The sequence below is a fragment of the Sapajus apella genome, unplaced genomic scaffold, assembly GCF_009761245.1.
Source record: "Sapajus apella isolate SASKATOON/1434 unplaced genomic scaffold, GSC_monkey_1.0 scaffold1, whole genome shotgun sequence".
NCBI classification, from domain to species: domain Eukaryota; kingdom Metazoa; phylum Chordata; class Mammalia; order Primates; family Cebidae; genus Sapajus; species Sapajus apella.
In genome coordinates, this window is record NW_022436941.1 from 6,652,195 (window position 1) to 6,671,683 (window position 19,489).

Below are 19,489 nucleotides of genomic sequence, written 5' to 3' on the forward strand. Positions count from 1 at the left end.
GGAAGGCTGGGTATAAGCCCCACTGTAACCAGGGCATGAAGCTCCCAGCTGGGCACAGGCCCCCTCACCTGCCAGCAACAGCCGTGTTGCTGGCATCTTCCCTCATATTCCTGCCTCTGGGCTACAAGCTTCACCCTTCCCCTCTGGTCTTGGGGAAGGTGCTGACACTGCTGCCTGCCCTACTCATCTGTCTGCTCACCAAAAAGAGTCTCACATAACAGGGCTACCCAGGCTTCCTCCTTTCCTCAGACAGAGTATGAGGAAAGGAGGTGGCTATAGGTGGCTGGCAAGGAAGAGGAGAGGCTGGGGCAGCTGCAGGGTGTGTGGACACATGTGAACTCCTTCAGGTATCTGGTACCTGCCATGTGCCAGGGACTGTGTCATGCACTTTGTACACCCTGTCTCATTCCCATCAGGGTACAAACTGGCTGCCATTTCTCCCATCTCTATATCTTCCCCCAGCTACTGCCACCTCCTGTCTCACTCCCTTTTACAGAAACCTCAGCAGACCTGTCCACATTCACTGCCCCTAGTTCTCAGCTCTCATTCTTTCTTCAACCCAGCCAGATGGTGTCTTGCCCCATCCCTCTACCAGATGACTTGTCACAGTCCCAATAACTTCCGCAATCCTGAACTCAGTAGTCAATTCTCAGTTGTAATTTTACCCGACCGCTCTGCAGCATCAGACACAATTCGTTTCTCCCAGTTCCTTGAACTAGTTTCTTCACTTGGATTGCAGAATGCTACACTGCCTGATATTCCTCCAGCTTCATAGACCACTCCTTCACCTTGTTTCTGGCTTCCATCTTCCCCTCATCTGGGTTTACAGCTTTAAATATCTTCATGTGATGATTCCACATTTCTATCCCAGCCCCACTTCTAGGAACTCTACTTTCCAAATGTTTACTCAACTCTACTTGGTGGTCTGAAATGCCTCCCAAACTCAACATATCCAGATCAGACCCTCTGACTTCCTGCCCCAAACGCTCCTCCCTGTCTTCCTCTGTTAATGGTCACCTCGTCCTTTCAGCTGCTCAGACTAAAAACCTTGAAGTCATCCTTGACTCCTTTTTCTCTGATACTTCATATCCAATTTGTCAGCAAATCCTAATGCTCTACCTTCAAAGTATATCTAGAATCCCACCACTTCTTCCTTCTTCTTTGTCCTCTACCCAGTCCAAACCACTATTACTTGGCACCTGGATGACTGCAGCAGACCCTCCCTAGACCCCAGCTTCTCTCCTGTCCCTCTGCCAGTCCTCAATCCAGCAGCAAGAGGGATCAGATCATGTTACTCCTACCTAAAGCTTCCAGTGGCTTCCCATGCTATCTCCTGACCTGGTGCCTACAAAGTTCTGTGTGGACTGGGCGCAGTGGCTTCATGACTGTAATCCCAGCACTTTGGGGGACTGAGGCAGGAGGATTGCTTGAGGTCAGGAGTTCAAGACCAGTGTGGGTAACATAGCAAGGCCTTGTCTCTACTAAAAATAAAAATAACCAGCTGGGCATGGTGGTACATGCCTGTGGCCCCAGCTACTCAGGAAGGCTGAGGCAGGAGGATCCCTTGAGCCCTGGAGATGGAGGCTGCAGTGAGCCATGATTGTGCCACTGCTCTCCAGCCTGGGTGACAGCGAGATGCCATCTCAGAATAAATAAGTAAACCTCTACGTGATCTGTCCTCTGCTTCCTCTGTAACCCCAGCACCTTTTACTCTCTTCCTTGTTCACTATGCCCGGGACTTCCCATGGGTGCTTTAGCCTCCGGCATCCTTCATTTACTCCAATGATAATTTTGTAAATGTGCCATGATGTGAGTTAGGTTGGGAAGCCCAGATCTAGACTTGCCTTTTCACTGACTTTTTACTAGAGGATCCTGGGCCAGTCTCATCCCTTCTCTGAGGATGCATTTTCTCCCCTTGTAAAATGAAGATGAGAATAACAGTCCTGCTCACCTCACTGGTCACAGATGTAAAAGTTCTGCTTTGTCTTAAAGTTCTGGGGAGAAGGAGCTAAGGGCCCGTTAAAGTAGGATGTTTCCTGGAAACCCCTGAGATGTTTTTATCCTAACAGGTTCCTAGAATAGTGCCAGCCAGACAGCATCAGCCCTGACCAGGCCCTCGTGATAGCTGAGGATGGAGACTGAGCCTTAGGGCCTACTCCTTCAGGAACACTGGATTCTGGCAGAAAGCATTCCACCATTCACCACCTTAGGGCACAAATGCCTGGAGCATGGGGGGCTTTCGAGTCTAAGCTTCTGCTTCAGAGGAGGCCTTGCCATCCAGCCTTGGCTCTGGCTCTTTGACCCTTGGGATGGACTGAGGGCCTGGCTAGCGGAATAGACAGGGGTCCACGGTGCCAGCTCCTGGAAGACAGTCCCAGAGTCTCTGCTCTGCCCAGAGTTGGGGGTCTACTCCAAGGTAGTGAGAACATGGCTCCATGGCAGGTTTCTCAGTAAACTACCCTTCCCCTGGGAGTGGGTAGTTTACCAAGAAACTACCCACAGGAGTTTTGGCCAGGAAGCCATGGAGAGCCCTCCTGTTGGGGGCGGGGAAGCCAGAGCTGACCTTCCTTGGCCATGCTGGGCCTGGCTTGGGTCCAGCTTTGCCACCTGAACCCCACGTTGCTGCACAGCTCAGGCTGGGCCTAGGAAAACTCCAAGAGAATCCAGCCCAGCCTATAGCTGCTGGCCTGGTACATATACATGTGATGGGTGGTGTTGCGGGGTGTTGCCTGGCAGGCTGTGGGCTCCTTCTGTCTACCAGCCTTCCTTGGGAACCGGGGAAAAAATGCATTAAAAAGGAGTCTGCTGTCAGACCACAGGAGAAGTGCTGGATGGGCAGTGGTGAGGCAGATAACCCACTGGCAGCTGGAGGTCCTGGGGTGGCCAGGGCTCCAGGGCAGGGTGTCGAGGTCCTGGCCAGTCCCTCCCACATTCATGCAGGCTGCCTTTTAGCCTCACTCCCCAGCCCCCTTGGTGCCTGGTGGTAGTAGTCAGGGGAAACCGTCTGGCACAGGGCCTGGCGCCCATGTCCCCCTTGTCCAATTGGATGTCCCACTCTAGGGCTTCAGCACAAGGCTGTCTCAGGGCCAGGCTGCCTAGACAACAGGGTGGGGTCGCCTGGGGTTTGGTGTGTGTATGGGGAGCTCAGTGACTGGAGCTCCCCTCCCTGCTCCCCCTGATGATGACTGTGCCCGGGCTGTGCCTGAGGGAAGGAGGAAGGCCTGGGTTGATTGTCCCCACCAGGCTCTGAGCATCTCAATGGCCCACCTTCATCTCTCTTGCCCTCACCCTTTGGGGGCAGAGTACCAAACATAGAGCTGGGTTCTCAAAGCATGCTAGGATGTTTAAATGCGTGGATGCCTTATCCGCAGCCCATGCTGCTTGATCAGCATACCCCAGACCCCTGTTCATTGCCTTTACCTGAGCCCCTCTGTCTCCTCCACCAGCCCAGACACCCCAGGGCTACTCTAGAGTCATCTCTGTTCCATCAGTGCCTGTCCAGACTTCTGCTGGATGCCTGGTGACAGGGCTCACTCCCCACAGAGGTGGTCCTTCCTGCCACTGCATTGCTCTTACTGCTCAAAGACTTCCTCAGGCCACTCCAATCCACTGTCCTGCAGGGGCTCCTCGCCCTTCTGGGCTATTTCCTGAGCCCATGGCAAGGAATTCCTCATTCGGGTGCTTCCAGCATGCCCTCTTGTTTAGCAGGCTGCAGCCCGGAAGAGGGCCAGGCAGGACCAGGCAGGAGGAGGTGGAAACGGGAGACTCCTGAGGTAGTTCTCTGTTCTGAAGTCTAGCTTGGGCCTGGCTTGGCATCCCCCTTCACCACCACTCCCCAACCCCCCCAACTTCCTGCAGGCTCAGGTGAAAAATAAACACAGTCGGCATTTTCCCTGCAGACCGCAGCGGTCTGCTTGCAGGCTGTGTGCATGCTGACAGCCCTTGCCACCGCCAGCAGAGAAACTCCCTCGCCTCTGACAGTTGACTCTGAAAACCCCCAAATGCTTGAGCCCCACAACACTTTCCCAGCGAAGAAAGTTGCTGTTTCCTCTGTGCTCAAGCCCGAGGGGGTAGGGGATAGGTTAGGCCTGTTCAGGCCCTCCCAAGAACGCCTCCCAGTGGCAGAGGACTGTGCCAGCAGAAGCAGCCCCCCAAGAAACCAGGATGCTCAGCTGGTTGCTATTGGTACCATTCAGTCAGGGTATGTTGATGAGCTCCCATTATGTGCCAGGCAAAAGAATGCTTCAGGCCAAGGGAAAAGCATGTGCTAATGTGAATGGAGTGTTTCCCATGTGCCAGACACAGTTCTGAGCACCTAGAAGAGTTTAGCTCAGATACTCCTAAAACAGACCTATGATAGTAGGTCAACTACTATGCCCACCTGACAGACGGGGAAGCTGAGGCACAAGGTCACACAGCTAGTAAGTGGCAGAGCTGGGATGACACCCATGACACTCCAAAGGGCCTATGGTTATTGTGCGCAGAACAAGGTAGGGAGTGGGAGGAGGCTGTCCCAGTTCTAAACCCAATCACTCCCTTTCCCAGCCTGGCTGCTCAGGGTTACTTGAATGAGTGCTTCCCTAACCTGAAAAATGCTCCAACAAGTTTTGAGACCCCTGGGATGGGGGTTCTGGCTGCACTGGCAGCCTGCCTGGTGGCAGCAGTTGAGCATGGCCCCAAGGCCCCAGCCATGTCCCCTGCTCACCATGGCGCAGTCATGCCAGCCTGCTCCTCTGGCCCACGTGCCTTCCCCCCGAAGTGTTCCATACTTTCTCTTGCTCTGGGCTAGGCTGGCCCGCTCTCATCCTGACCTTAGTCTAAGGATCACCTTGTGGAAAGGCCTGTGACCTGGCTTGGGGTGCCACCAGCCTGGCTGGCAGAGGTTGGCCTGGGGGTCCTGGAGGGCAGCGTCTGCTTGTTAGTCATCTCTGTCTCTCTGGGCTCGGCACTCAGCAGGCTTGTTGAATGAAGCCCTCTAAATCCCAGTGCCTCCAGAACCTGTGCATGCCCCCTCCTCAGCCACAGGGCTGTAACTTCTTCCCTCAGGCAGAAGGCTGCTCCTGATGCCTGGTCCGGAGCTGGGAGAGGCCTTGGGGAAAAAAGCCCATGGAATGAAGGGCAGATCCCCACTTTGATCCTGGTACTGCTTTCAGGGCAGAGGCTGACCAGACAGAAAGGTGGGCAATTGCTATGGTTACTGTTCTGTTTACCAAGCACACAGAGGTGATACTGAGTAACGTAAATACCATGAGTGACAACCCACTTGAGGCAGGCTTCAAGATTCTTATAGATTCTTCCCATTTTGCACATGTGGGAAGCAAGCCTCAGTGAGGTGAGAAAGTTGCCCATGGCCCCTCAGCCCTCACCAGGCCAGTGCCAGGACCCTTTATGGGCTCTCTGGGTCTTCAGTGGCACCAGCCTCATCCTCCCCTTCTCCATGCTCTGGCCACGTGGGGACACTGGTTCCGAGGCCCATGATATTCCCTCTCCCCGGAGCACTCTTCTACCACTTGGCCTGGCAAACTCCAATCCATCTTTCAGGACTCATATAAATAGACTTCCTCTTAGAAGTCTGTCCTACTTCCTCATCTGTGAAGGGGTCCCTTGCCATGCGCTCATCCCCAACTCCTTCTGGAGCACTGATCCACTGATAGACTGTTCATCTATCCTGCCCTTGTGGTCTGGGATTGTGCCCTGAGTTATTTATATTGAATGTATTACAGCTGGGCCCTCAAAGTTGAGTCCAGTGTAGTGCGGTGGGAGCCATTAGGGAGGCAGAGATTAGGGACAATGTGTCTGCACTAAATAAGGCACCCTGGCTGGGGCTGGGCAGAGGGTCACTGCAGTACAGGCTAGGAAGCTGGGAGGAGCTGGGGCCACTACTTGGACTCAGGACATCCTACTTGGTACCTAAGACCCTTTGGCCTCCTCCTACCCCTGTCCTCTCCTGCCTGCAATACTTTGGGAGTCAGAATGACCAGTCAAAACCAGGGCTGCCATTAATTCATATGGTGCATTTCTGCTAACCAGAAAAAGCACCCCTTCTTCTGGACAGACAGACACCCGGGCTATGCCAGGGCAGTGACTTGGGAAGCACAGTGCAGGCTGGTCTCAGCTCTTGGCCCAGCTCCCCTGGCACAGCCCCTCTGGTTCTCACTTTTCTTCTTTGCACTGCTAGGGCCCACCAGGCAGCCCCACAGCTCCCCCAGGCATCTGCATCTAGAGCTGGGGCCCCACTGACCAGCACCAATGGTGCTTTAGTGCCGAGGAGTCTGCCCAGTTGCTGAGCAGGATGTCCCCCAAAGCCTCAGACCATAAGAATGAACTTCCCAGGGGGTGGGCCCCTCAGACTTTCCAAACAGGGCTCATCTGCATATGGACCAGGCCTCGATTTATGGGCTTTTGCAGATCCCACCTCTGCAGATATACTCCACTAGGGCCGAGACGCTGGAGGAGCCCCTGCTCCAGGAACTGCCCAGGACACGGTGCTCTCCAAAGATGGCCTGCAAGCTCCCTACCCACAGCGTGCTGGATGCCCTGTGCCAGACGCCCACCACAAAGCACAGAAAAGCACAGAGTGTGGCTGCGTGGCCAGCTGAGCTGGTAGGGCTGGGGGCTGGCAAGGCCACACCCTTCTGGACCAGGAGCCTTTAGTCTTGCCTGCTGGCACAAGGCTGCTGCCACAGTTGCACAGAGCTTTGCTAGGTGCGTGTGGCCAGTCCACCCACCACTTGGCCTTGACATCAGATAAAGGGGCCTGCCACCGCGGAGGTGGGAACTGGAGTCCCTGCATGTAGGCTTGGCAAACCACAAGCCTGCTCTAGGCCCGGCCTGACCCGAGGCACACTCAGAACTTGCTGAGCCCCACTTAGCTGAGTGGCCTGGCCCCTGGCCTCCAGTGGTTTCTATGCATTCGTTTACTTGCGTTTTCTCTCCTCTGTTTTGAGGTGAACGCCCCTCAGGACAGGATGTTTTTAGAGGAAAATATAAGCTTCCGGGAGCTGCTGCAACTGAGCTGCTAGTTGATGCCACCAACACAGCCTGGAGACTGCGCAGCAGCCCTGAGGCTGGGCAACCCCCAGCCCAGGCAGTTACTCATGCAGCTCCTCCTCAGTGCCCAGCCGCCCAGGAGCCCACTGTGGATCGAGGCAAGGCACAGCCTCATAGCTCCGCTGTCTTTGGCAGTAGGGAAAGCAGGGATCTGGGGAGGGAGGTATTTGAGGAGTTCTGAGGCTATTTTCCCGGGGGCTTTGCAGAAGAGGCAGAAAAATACCAGAGGTAGATTTAGAGACGGCAGCCCCTACTAGTAACAGCCGACTGAGTGTCTCGAAGTTTGCAGAGCTCTGCCCCTGCTGGAATCCTAACAGTCTTCCCAACCACTTTGTCCTGTACGTACGTTGCAGATGAGGAACATGAAGCACAGAGAAGACTCTTGCCCAAGGTCTCACAGCCAGCAGTGGTGGATCTGGATTTGAATCTGGCTCTTTGGGGTTCTTGGCCACAGATCTTTACCATTCAGTGACAGGCCTCACAGGCAGCACTTCTGCTGGCAATAGCCTGCCAAGAATCTTTCTTTTTTTTTGAGATGGAGTCTCACTCTGTCACCAAGGCTGGAGTGTAGTGGCATGATCTCGGCTCACTGCAACCTCTGCCCGACGGGTTCAAGCGATTCTCCTGCCTCAGCCTCCCGAGTAGCTGGGATTACAGGCACCTGCCACCATACCTGGCTAATTTTTGTATTTTTAGTAGAGACAGGGTTCACCATCTTGGCCAGGCTGGTCTTGAACTCTTGACCTCGTGATCCACCCGCCTTGGCGGGTAATCCCAAAGTACTGGGATTACAGGCATGAGCTACCGCACCCAGACAAGAATCTTTCTTGAAACAAGTTAGCTAGCAGTGTGGCTCCGACTTCCCCCAGCCCTTGGTGAAGGCACCCTGTCCTTGAAGGAGGTGATTTTAATTCTGTCATAAATGACCAAAAGAAACACAAGAGGTCATCCCTCCCACAGGGTCTGGCTGGTGCTCCGAGGCTCCACATGTGAGGAGGGGTGGGGCAGCCACTGGAGGCTGGGGTGCTCTTGCAGGGGCTTGCCTAGCTTGAAGCTGGGGAGTGAGAGCTGAGAGCCCAGGCAAGGCCCAGAAACGCAGGGGCTTAAGGGCAGAGGGAGAGAGCCTTGGAGATCACCTCCCCAGCCTTGGCCCTGCATTCTTGCCCAATTTAATGCAGCAGCCTCTGAGGAGCAAAGACAAGACAGGGGTTCTGTTCTGTTCTGCAGCCTGTACCAGCCCTTAGGAGGACAGTCCTGCCCTGAGGCCATGGCCAGGAAGCGCTCACTCCCCCAGCTATGGCCAGTCAAGGCCCCTGGGGCTCTGTCTGGACTGTCTAGCCATTTATCCACAAGGCGTGGAAAGGAGCTCCTGGAGGTGCCAGGCCCTGGGGTGCTGCCATCTGAAGGCCTCACACCTAGTGTGAGCAGAGGGAGGAGGCTGGGCTGTGCCAACTGCACGGGAGCCTTAGGAGAGCCCCTCATGAGGCGATGAGGGTGGGTCACACAAAACTGCTGCACACAACTTTCAGAAACACACCTGGATGTATGTAGCATTACACAAACAGGGCAGAGGGTGAAATAGCATAATCCTGGGGCTGAGGAGTGGGAAGGGATGGGACAGGGGAGCCAGGCACCTGGCTGTGGCTGCAACACACATGTGCATGGCCAAAGACGCAATGGAGTGTAAGGGGAGGGACCGCAAACGCCGAGTCAGATGCCTGGGCTCAAATCCCTCCTCCACCACCCACTAGGCACAAGTCTCTCCATTCCTGGGGGTCCCGATCTATAAAATGTCCAGGCCTCATGGGGTTGCTATGAGGTTAAGAAGGATTTATCTTTGCGCTTTTTCAACTTAATATTCCTTTTTTACTTAAGAATAAAATGAAACAAAAGGAGAAAAAGCAAAAGCAAGTTATGTCCCAAGACAAGGGCTTTTCAGGAACGCCAGCTTTGTGCCAGGTCGGGATGGCCAGCCCTTGATTTCCTCTGGACCACTGCCAGACTCCTGTCAGGCCAGATCACTGAGCTCCTGACTGGCCCGCGATGACCAGAGTGAAAGGGTGGGAGGCAGCAGGCAGCGAGAGAAGAAGAAACTGCCATCAAAGTGCCCCAGTGGGGCTGGCAGTGGCTCTGGTTCCTAAGCAGCTTTCCCATGGGGGAATAAGGTGGGCGGGCGCACCCATACCCCAGGACTCCCTCAGCTGCCTCAGTCCAGCTATTTCCCATGACTCAGAGCCTATGAAACCCCCCAGCCCAGCCTGGGACCACACAGAGGAGAGTGCCTGGCCCAAAAGTCTAACAGTGGGCCCTGAGCTGCATCAGGACCAATACTAGAAAGAGAAAGTGATTCACCTATAGACAGGTCTTAACTGTCCTTCCATCACACACCAAATCGGAATCAATACTAAATGTCCTTTACAGATATTCTTCCATGTAACATTTGTTCTGGAAGCCCTGGGCACATGCCTTTCAACCGAGAAAGACAGCCCTTTTGGCTCTGGGAGCCCCGAATTTGCCAGGTGTCCGAGGAGGACAGGGGCCATCCCCGACCCAGGCCCAGAGCTATGAGATATCCCTCGAGAGGCAGTGAGAGGCATGGCCTTTCTCGGGGGCCAGAGGAATCCAGCTGGGTCCAGCTTATGAACCTGGCAGGTGTTGGTGGTACCACCTAGCTTCTTGGCCTGCAGTGCCCCCATCTCCACACATTCTTCAGCAAATCAGATAGAGCAGTGAGGAGTGTGGGTTTCAGGATAAAATAGATGAAAGTTCAAATCCTGACTCTGCCAGGAATTAGCACATTCCTTAACCTCTCTAAGCCCCAGTTTCCCCATCTGCAAAAGGGAGGCAACAGTAGTATCTACTTTCTTGGCTTGTACAGATCTTGGTATCATGAGTAAAAGCCGCTGGCACAGGCCTGGCACTTGGGAAGTGCTTGACACATTAACTGTTGAAGTTGTTGTTATTCTTTCAACAACTGCTTACTGAGCACCTACTGTGTGCTAGGTCCTAGGGTGGGCACTGAGAATCCAGTGGTGAAGTGAACAGATGTGGCCTGGACCCCACAGATCCTCCCCAGCCCTTTCTGATCCCAACTCCATCCCTGAAACCACCCCCGGCAATATGGCCATCAACCTTGTGGCCTTGGCTCTCCCAGGTTCATTTGTCCCCACACTCCCGCCCATGGGGCTGCCCAGCATTTGAAGCCAGCTGCACACTGCTTCAAAGGCTGCCAGTGAGCTCTGCAGTGGCTGCTGCAGCCAGGCACACACTCGGTGGCCAGCCTGCCTGGACCTTGGCTGTACCCAGCCAGCAGAGACCTCACTACTGCCACCACCACAAGGCTCTCCACAAGCTGCCTCTCAGCCTCTCGGAAGGGCCCACCCACCTCTGCCTGCCTGGCCACCAGGCCAGCCACAGAGCCATCTGATTTGAATGAAACTTCAAACTTAATGACTTTCATGCTGGTTATTTAAAACACAATGTAATTTTCTAAAACACCCTATTATTTCCTTTGATAGCTACAAAGCTTCCCCCAATCCCATAAGCATGTTTATTTTTAGGGAAAAGAGCGGTTTGCAGTTGGTCATAGAGACCATAAGGAGAGGGAACCCACAGACTCAGGGCAAAGAGTCAACCCTAGCAGCTCAGAGGCCTGTGCTGCCCTGCCTCCCGCTTAGTGGGTTCTCCGCCGGACACCAGGGACTCCCAGACAGGCCCTGCCCTACTCTTACAAGCACGTGGGCAGTGACTCTTGTGTCCAACATCGGACAGTGGCCAAGTAAACATCAGACTAGCGCCCCTCCCAGTGCTCCCATCCTTGGGGCCTCTGTCCTCTTCTGTAAGATGGTTCCACTAGCTTTCCAGTAAGCTTACCCCCAGTATTTCAGGCATGGCAAGTCTGGGGAAGGGTCCCAAAGCCACCACCTCACCCTCGATAGCCTCCTCCTGGCTCTCTCAGACATTCTGCCCTGGGTACAGCCACAGGGCCTGAAGCTTTGACCAGCTGAGTGAGATTTGTGCCCAGACAAATTGGCCCCAGGCAGTGGCTGCCCACACTGGGAGGGTGAGTGGGTGGGGCCCTACCAGTCGGGGCTCCCTGGCGAGGGAGGTGGCTTGGTGGTGGGTGTGCGTGCAGAGGTCAGCTGAGCCCCACCAATGCGGGGCGTCCTCTGGGAGCAGCTATTTTTAGGTCCCAGGCTTTCATGTGGCCAAATGATGTGGAGTTTACAAAGCATCAGTAATGCGTTTCAGATGGCGGCCCAGCAGGCCAGGAGGCTGGGCCCGCTGCCACCAGAGCCAGGTCAGAGTTAGTCAGAATCCCTCGGCCTGGACTCTCATCACCTGTCCCTCCCTCCCCACGACGACTTCTTGCCTGATGGGGAGGCTGGCTCTGGAGCAGTGTTTGCAAGGAGCTGCCCAGCAGACCCCAGCTGAGGCCCACCCAGCACACAGGCCTCTCCATGGCCAGGGATTCCCACCCCATTTTAGACGAAGAAACTGAGAACTAGGGAGGTTAACAGATTTGTGTGAGGTTACACAGCAGGGGAAGGGATGGCTTCCTTCCCATCACAGCTCCCTGCCCTCATGGGAAAACTAGGTTTCCTGGGAGGAGGTAATTTACCACCACTGGCAACCAAACCAGCTCAGACATGGTAAAGTGGGGGCAGCCCTGACTGTGTAAACCCCCAAAGCCTAGGCCCACTGTCCCCTGGGGCCACATCCTGCCCATCCATGCCTAGAGCCTCTGGCATACACTCATCATTTGGAAGCACATAGTGTGGGGCCCAGACAGCTTTCCTGCCCTTGAAGAGAAAGCTGGTTGTTTTAACGGGGAGGGAGGGGTGCTAGGAGGAAGCTTATTTGGCAGAGTGTCTGTTCCTCTGATCTCCAGGGAGTTCTGGCTGTGGAGTCGGTGCTGCAAAGTGAGGGCTGTGTGTCCCCAGGCTTGCTCGGCCTCTAGGGTAGTTTGCTGGCAGAGCCCAGGAGAGGGCCAGACTCAGGATCATCCCAGCTATGCCCAGGCCAGAGTCCCTATACGGCAAGGGATAGAGGCCCTCTACTCCCTGGGGAACTGGCCAAGAGGAGCCCCATGTTCCGGCAGAAAGGAGGGGAAGGGGGGAACCCTCTGAGGAAGACAAGCCCACCCAGGCTGTGACAGCTTATGTGCAGTGGCGGAAGTGGGCCACACATTTTTAAGGGAGGGAGGCAGTTTCCCAGGTCCAGACCCTAAGCATGACAGGTTGGGGAGACAGGGCAGCAAACTGCCTGAATGAAGAAGCTGACAACGTCCTGGTTTCTCAGAGACACCCACCCTCCACCCCCGCCAACGCCCCTCGGACCTTGGAGCTCTGCTAGAGACAATGCTGGTCAGAGATACTCTCCACACCCTGGCTGAGTCACCAATGGGCCCTAGGACCTGAACGAGCCACTGACCTCTGGGGTAGAGTTCCCCTCAGTCATCAGGGGGCCAGACCCTAGGCTCCCAAACCCTGAGAGCATGAGAGTCAAATGGAAAGACAGGAAAATGGAAACTTCCCACCTGTAAGGTACCCTTGCCTTGCACTGCCCAATACCCATGGGTCTTCTCCGCCCAAAGCCTACCCCTCCCTTGACTCTGCTCGAGTTCCTCCCATAATCCCCATGCCTCCTAGCATCCACCCTGTCGTAGCAGCCAGCTCTGCCCACCTTTGCCCACCATGTCCAATTCCCACCATCTGCGGGTGGGTGCCGCCTTGCCCTACCATGATGCCAACATGTTGTATGTGCCCACCAGCCTCTCCCAGGCTCTGGAACCAGCACTGCCCCAGTACCAAGGTCACAGCCTGGGCCCTTCTTCTCCAGCCTCAACACACATCCCTCACGGACCCCGGGCCTCTGTCCACCCCTTTGCTGATGGAGCATGCCAGCCTCTGCCTCTCTCCTCCTTTGTTCCAGCAGGGCCCCCACCCAGAGTGTTCTCCCCCTCTCACCTGTGCAGATCCCTCTCTCAGGAGCCTCCCCTGCTGCTCCCATTGGCCTTTCCCTCCTCTGTGCCCTTTTTCTAACTCCAGCAGAAACTCAGAGCCAACTTGGAGGCTCCCAATGAAAGTCTCCTTGTCTCCCAGGACTGAGCTCTGGAAGGCCAGAGGGAATCTGTAATGTGCTGAGCCAGGCCAAGTATACAGAAGAGGTTCAGTTGGGGTATGGACCCAAGATTACAGCACAGGATGTGTTGTCTGTTGACAGGCTGAGGGCCTAAGGGCGGGGTGGGCCAGAGGGCACTGCCCCGAGAGCTGGGAAAGGGAAGTTCGGCCAAGGCCCCAGTGCCACCTCAGCTTTCGGAGCACTCACACTCCTCCTGGTAGAGGCCTTCCCTCCACCACCATGCCTGCTCAGGAGGCACCTATGTGTGCTGGCTCTTTCTTTCACATACACTGCCTCTTTCCATTCCACACTGACCCAAGCAGGTGAGAACCCTCATTATCCTCAGTTTTAGATAAGGAAACTAAGGCTCAGGGGGGCTAACTCACACAGGGCCACCCAGCCAAAGAATGGCAGATACAGTGTCAGAGAGAGCATTGTGCAGACTCAATGCCTTCCCTCTGTCTATTCCCCTAAGGGGCCTTGGATAAGTCTCTGCCCTGATCTGGCCTCCCTGTCTCCACCTGCAGCAGGAGGATCTGTGTACTGTACCATTGGGGGCGGGGGCCCCTGTGACCTGATAAAACACCTGTTTCCTCCAACGGAGCCTTGTTTGTACACAGCAGCAGGAAGCATCAGTCACAAGGTGTGAGGGGTGTGACTGTATGGCTTTGGGACCGCAACAGCCTGAGGAGGCTCAGAGGGGCTGTGGCTTCCCTTGCACCTCCAGGAGGCTCTGGGCCCACCCCTGACCCATCTGACCTCAGCAATTATGTGACTTTAAACCAGCATCCCTGGAGCGTTACTTATAGCTCAGCTAAACCTCCTTCCTTGGAGGGGCAGGGGATGGGGTATGGTCTCCAGAGACTCAGAAAGGGGGCCACCCTCATCCCTCTCTGCTTCAGCCCACTCACACTTGAATCTCAGAGCAGCTGGGAGGTGGCAGTGCTGGTATGAATATTCCTGTGTGCTGCTGTGGAAACTGGCTTGGTGGAACCTGGTAGAGCTAGGGGAAGGATCCCAGGTCTTAGCAACCAATCCAGGGCTCTTTGCCAGCCCTGGGTTTTGGGACGGTTTTCTTTGCCCTGCTGAGCTAGTACTCACCCTGACTTTCCAGAGGAGGGGCACACCACCCTGAATTCCCAGCCATCCCTCCCTGCCTTAGGACAGGGTAGGGCAGGAAGCCTGGCTCTAACCAGGGGTCTGTGGGATTGGCCCCCTTCATGGTGCTCTCCTGGCTTTGAAAGGCATCAAGGCTTTGAGGGAGCCATGCTCAAAGTCTCGCCTTGGGAGCAGCGGAGAAGAGGCTGCAGATTTTGCAAATAAGACAGCCAATACTTCGCAGCCTTCCAAGGCAAGAAATGCAATTCAAAATAGCTCACAGTCCCACTGCCCACCACAAATCTATTCAATGAAGAACTCCATGCCAGCTGTGCTAAGCCACTGTAAGCATGGGACAGTCACAGCTCAGAACCTAGAGCAAACAGGGGCACCAGGGAAGCAAAACACCTCGATTCTTCCTACCTCTTGACCCATACTTCTGTTTGGGTATTATGCTTCAGGAAAATAGTCAAGGTGGCGTGATGTGTACAGAACATCATTCACACTGGGAAAGAAGGCAGCCTGGGAGCAATCCAGAGCAGCAGCAGAGGCTGCAAGCAAGGAGGTGGCCCACTCCCGCGGGCAGCATCACGGAAAGAGTGAGGGGCACGCACAGGGCGGCCATGGCTTCCCAGGCTGATGGCCATGAGGCTTTTTTGCGTGGTTTTTTTTTTTTTTTTTTTTGAGAAGGAGTCCGCTTGGTCGCCCAGGCTGGAGTGCAGTGGCACGATCTCGGTTCACTGCAACCTCTGCCTCCTGGGTTCAAGCGATTCTCCTGCCTTGGCCTCTGGAGTAGAATAGCTGGGATTATAGGCATGTGCCACCATGCCCAGCTAATTTTGTATTTTTAGTAGTGACAGGGTTTCACTATGTTGGCCAGGCTGGTCTTGAACTCCTGACCTCAAGTGATCCTTTGCCCACCTTGGCCTCCCAAAGTGCTGGGATTACAGGCGTTAGCCACTGTGCCCAGCCAACCTTTTTTTTTTTTTTTTTTTAAACGAAACAAAACAGCTTAAGCTTCTAACATCTCATGTAAAGGAGTGAAGAAGGGGAGTCTCTTTCAGGTCAATCTTCGGGGTGGTGGGCAAGAATTCTTAGGAAGGAGTGAGTAGCTATGGCTCCCAGTGTGGTCCCAGGGATAGCACTTCCCCTCCCAAGAATCCTGGGTCAGGCGGGGCAGTGAGTAGGGGACCTGTCCCCTCGGTCCCCAATCCCAGGGTTCAGACCTCCAGACCCCTCCAGCCCCAAGTCCACATGGGGCCCGCCACTGAGCCACCACTGACCCCAGGGGAGCCAGGCCAGCAAGGGACAAGGGTTCATTCATGGCTGACTCCCCTGACCAGGCTGCACTGGTACCTCCTTGTGCCCCTCCCTGGCACTGCTGCTGGTCCTCACTCCAGATCTGGGAAGATGGCTCACCACTCCCATTGTGCAGAGGAAACAAACAGCCGGGCTTTCTTTGGGTTAAGCATGGTGAGTGCATTGTAAAGCAGTGCCAACCGCTTCGGCCTGAAGAGCTGCCAGGGTGGGCAAGGCAGCTGGAGCTGGAGGATGAGGAGGGTCCCACAGGGATGGTCAGAGGGGGCTCCCTGAGGCGGAGACATCTGAACTGAGCCCTGAGTGAGGAATGAGAAGGTGGTGGCTATGTGCAGGGCTGGGGAAGAGACTTCTGAGTGGAAGGAAGCAGGGCAGGAGTCCTGAGGTGTAAAGAAGTTGCTGGCTACAAGACCCCCCCTTCCCCCAGGACAGGGACGGGACTGCTATCAGGGACAGAGCAAGAGGCTGGTGCAGGTGAGAAGGGGCAGCTGGTGGGGGCCACCCAGGCACTTAGCTGTGGTGAGTGGCTTGGACTTTACTCCAAGAGCATTGGGAAGCTAATGCAGGGTTTAATCAGGTGAGAGCTGTGATCTGATTTCTGTTTTAAAGGACCCCTTTGGCTGCTATATGAAGCCTGGACTGTGGGTTAGGATGGGGGTTAGAGGGTGAGGGAGGGGGCCCCTGGGGGGCTATTGCTGCTGTCTGGGTGAGAGATGGTGATAGTTTGGGCTTCAGGTGCTAACTGCAGAGAAGCTGGAAGATTTGGGATGTGTTCACAGAATAGCCTGGGGCCTGCCAATCCCTCCCTTGTCTTCATCTGTTGGACACCCTGTGGCCTTCAGAGTGCTGCTCAGTGGGCTCTCCCTCACAGCCGGGGCTGGGGCTGGGACACCTTGGTGACAGGAGCTTCTCCTGCCAGCTCCTGCTTCAGGTCTCTGTCTCCTCCACTCAGTCGGGCACTCCCAGGGGCAGAGCCTGGTACCCAGCCTGGTGCGAAATTCTCTCCTAACAGGCTTCACTCCAGCCAGAGCTGGCGCTCAACACCAATCACTAACGTGTCCCAGCAAGGCCCACGGCTCACCCTGTGGTGTGTGGAGGCCGGTGGGTGCTCCTGCACCTACTCATCTCTGCAAAGTGCCTTGGACAGGCTGGCCATGCGTCAGCAGCACTTCCTTCCTCTGCTGGAACCTTGTCATACCCTCACCTCCTACTCCCCCAGGCACACTCTGGACCTGCTGGGAGCCCCAACATGAGTCCACTGCCTGAGTGAGGCTCTTTCCACTGGACCTGATACCTGACGCCTGACCTCCTGGCTTGGGGCATGCCCAGGGACCTGGATGGCTGTGGAGACCAGGGACAAGGAAACATGACCCCAAGTCTGCCAACAGCCAAAACCCCCTCTGCCTTTTTATTTAAATTGAGATGTAATTCACATATAAAATACACTGTCTTAAAGGGTATATAATTCATTGGCTTTTGGTATATTCATAAGATTGTGCAACTGCCACACTATGTAATTCCAGAACATATTCATCACCCCAGAAAGTATCCCCATATCCATTAGCAGTCACGCCCTGCCCCCTCTTCCGTCAGCCCCTGGCAAGCACTAATCCTCTGTCTCTATGGATGTGTTTATTCTGGATATTTCATCAAAATCGCAAAAGGCTCAGTATCTGTCCAAGCTACAGACTCCACGTAGAGCTCATAGGAGCCACAGAGCAATGCTGCCTCATATCATTTTTGGATATGACCAGACTGACTATGCTGTCGTGTGCACCCAGGAGCCTGAGTTTGCCTAAGGAATAATGCCTTACTCATCCCAGAATCTCCCCCAAAGTACAGCCTAGGATCAGCTCACTATCCTCCTGCTCATTGCCTCCGCCGACTCTCAGGTCTCAGGGCAGAGAAGAGAAAACAAAACCAAACCGAAGCTCAGGCAACACAATAAGACCCCATTGCTACAAAAAACAAAAACAAACTTAGCCAGGCATGGCAGTGCCTACCTGTAGTCCCAGCTACTCAGGAGGCTGAGGTGGGAGGACTGTTTGAGCCCAGTGAGTTCGAGGCTGCAGTGAGCCAAGATCATACCACTGCACTCCAGCGTGGGCAACAGAGTGAGACCCTGTCTCTTAAAAAACACAAAAACAAAACAAAAAAAACCTACATTAGTTGCCTGACAGTGTTCATGGAATGAACTTTGACCTAATTTCTTCTTCCTCAAACAAGCTTAAAAGAAGCCTACTACCAAAAGAAGGAACCTTTTTGGAAGAAAAAAAAAGTGTCCTGTGGCAGTTGGCTGTGGGGTGGTCATTCAGCCATTCAGCCCATTGCTCCCAGCGAGGTTCGAGCTGGGCTGTTTTGAGGTCTCTAACACAGCAGCCGCATGGGCATCCCACACATGGGCAGAGCAGTCCCTGGTACAGGCTTTTCCTGCTCTCGAGGGAAGTCCAGTGACTGGCCTCGGGCATCTCAGCGTAAGTGTTGACCACATGGATGCCCTCAGAGAGGGCTGGGCAAAGGGCAAGGGAGCCTGGATCTAAGGCCTGTGGCAGGGCCTGAACAGCAAGCCGTCTGTCCTTCAAATATGGGCTTGGGAAAGTGACCAGCTTTGGAAAAATTTTCCAAAGGCAGCTTTTCCTCAGGGCCCTTGCAAGGGTCTCCTGACCCAAGATAAGAGGATCATTCCTGGTTCCAGACACAGAAACCTTGAATCCAATGATAAATGTGCTTCTAAAATGTGGGGGTGGATCCACTTTGCTTGGTAAAACCCAACCACATTTTAAATGCCCACACGTCTTCAGGTAAGGCAAGCAAATACTCTGACTTGCTATGTATTTGTAAATGGCAGGTTTGCTGAAAGAGGTTCACCTAAATTCACATACATCTTCCTCACCCAGTGTCACTCCAACTGAGACCTCTGCCTCTGTCCTTTTCTGTAGCCCCACAGAGCAGCTGAGGCCAGGACACAGAGAGTCAGTGTCAGAGCCCATCCTCCTCCTCCTGTGTGCCTAGAACCCAGATGGTGGGGAGGAGCGCAAGGGGGTTTGTACCTACAGGAGCGGGTGTGATGCATACAAATGCATCTGCTGTAGCTTAAGAAAGACCGAAAGGTGAAAAATAAATGACCCAGGCCCGTGGTACTGTGCCTCCCCGACTATCCTGACTGTTAGAGGCTACTCTTGACCTGTGTTACCAGTGGACACCAAACAGTCCCATCACCCTTCCCCCGACAGCAGAACGAGGCCCTCCCTGCTCTGGATACTCTCCCAGCACTTGCCCACACCACGAGATGAGCTCCAAAAGGATGCCTTTTCCCTGTGCTACTGTGGAGCCCCGGGAGGATGAAGTGGAGCCTTGGGCCTAGGCCTTTTGTCTAATCATGGTCCCATGGTGACCCTGGCCCCCATGGAAGCACCTCACCTGCTGGAAGTCTGGCACTGGTGGCTTATGTCAACCTGGTCCCAAATCTAAGGGTTTGCATCTTGCAGGGATCCAAAATGCATCTTTGTTAAGCATGGGCTCATGCGGAGTGAGTTCTCTGGGTACAGTCACTGCATCGGGGGGAAGACTAACGGGCAAGCCCCTCACCTCACAGACTTGGAAGGAAGTGAACCACCTCATACACCAAGCCGCCACAGAGCAGAAAGTTGGATACAGAGACTACTCGGAAAACATGCTCATTTTGCGGATGAGGAAATAGGGGCCCAAAGGGCAAGAAGTTCATTTTTAGAGCCAGCCATACAACAGGTTTTCTAGCCTGGGCTTCTGGAGAGAAGCTGGATGTCTTCTCACTCCCACCAGCCCAGCATGCAGCAGCTCTCAGAACCACCCTCTTCACTCTTGGTCTGAAACAGCCTAGCAGTTACTCTCCCCTCTCTCTGGTGACCATACCGTAGCCATG

General features: G+C 54.6%; 1 protein-coding gene across 1 annotated transcript in view; it reads right to left on the bottom strand.

The window, feature by feature from the left end:
* TCF7 (transcription factor 7) overlaps positions 1-19,489 on the bottom strand; it is a 34,413-nt gene that overhangs the window by 12,720 nt on the left and 2,204 nt on the right.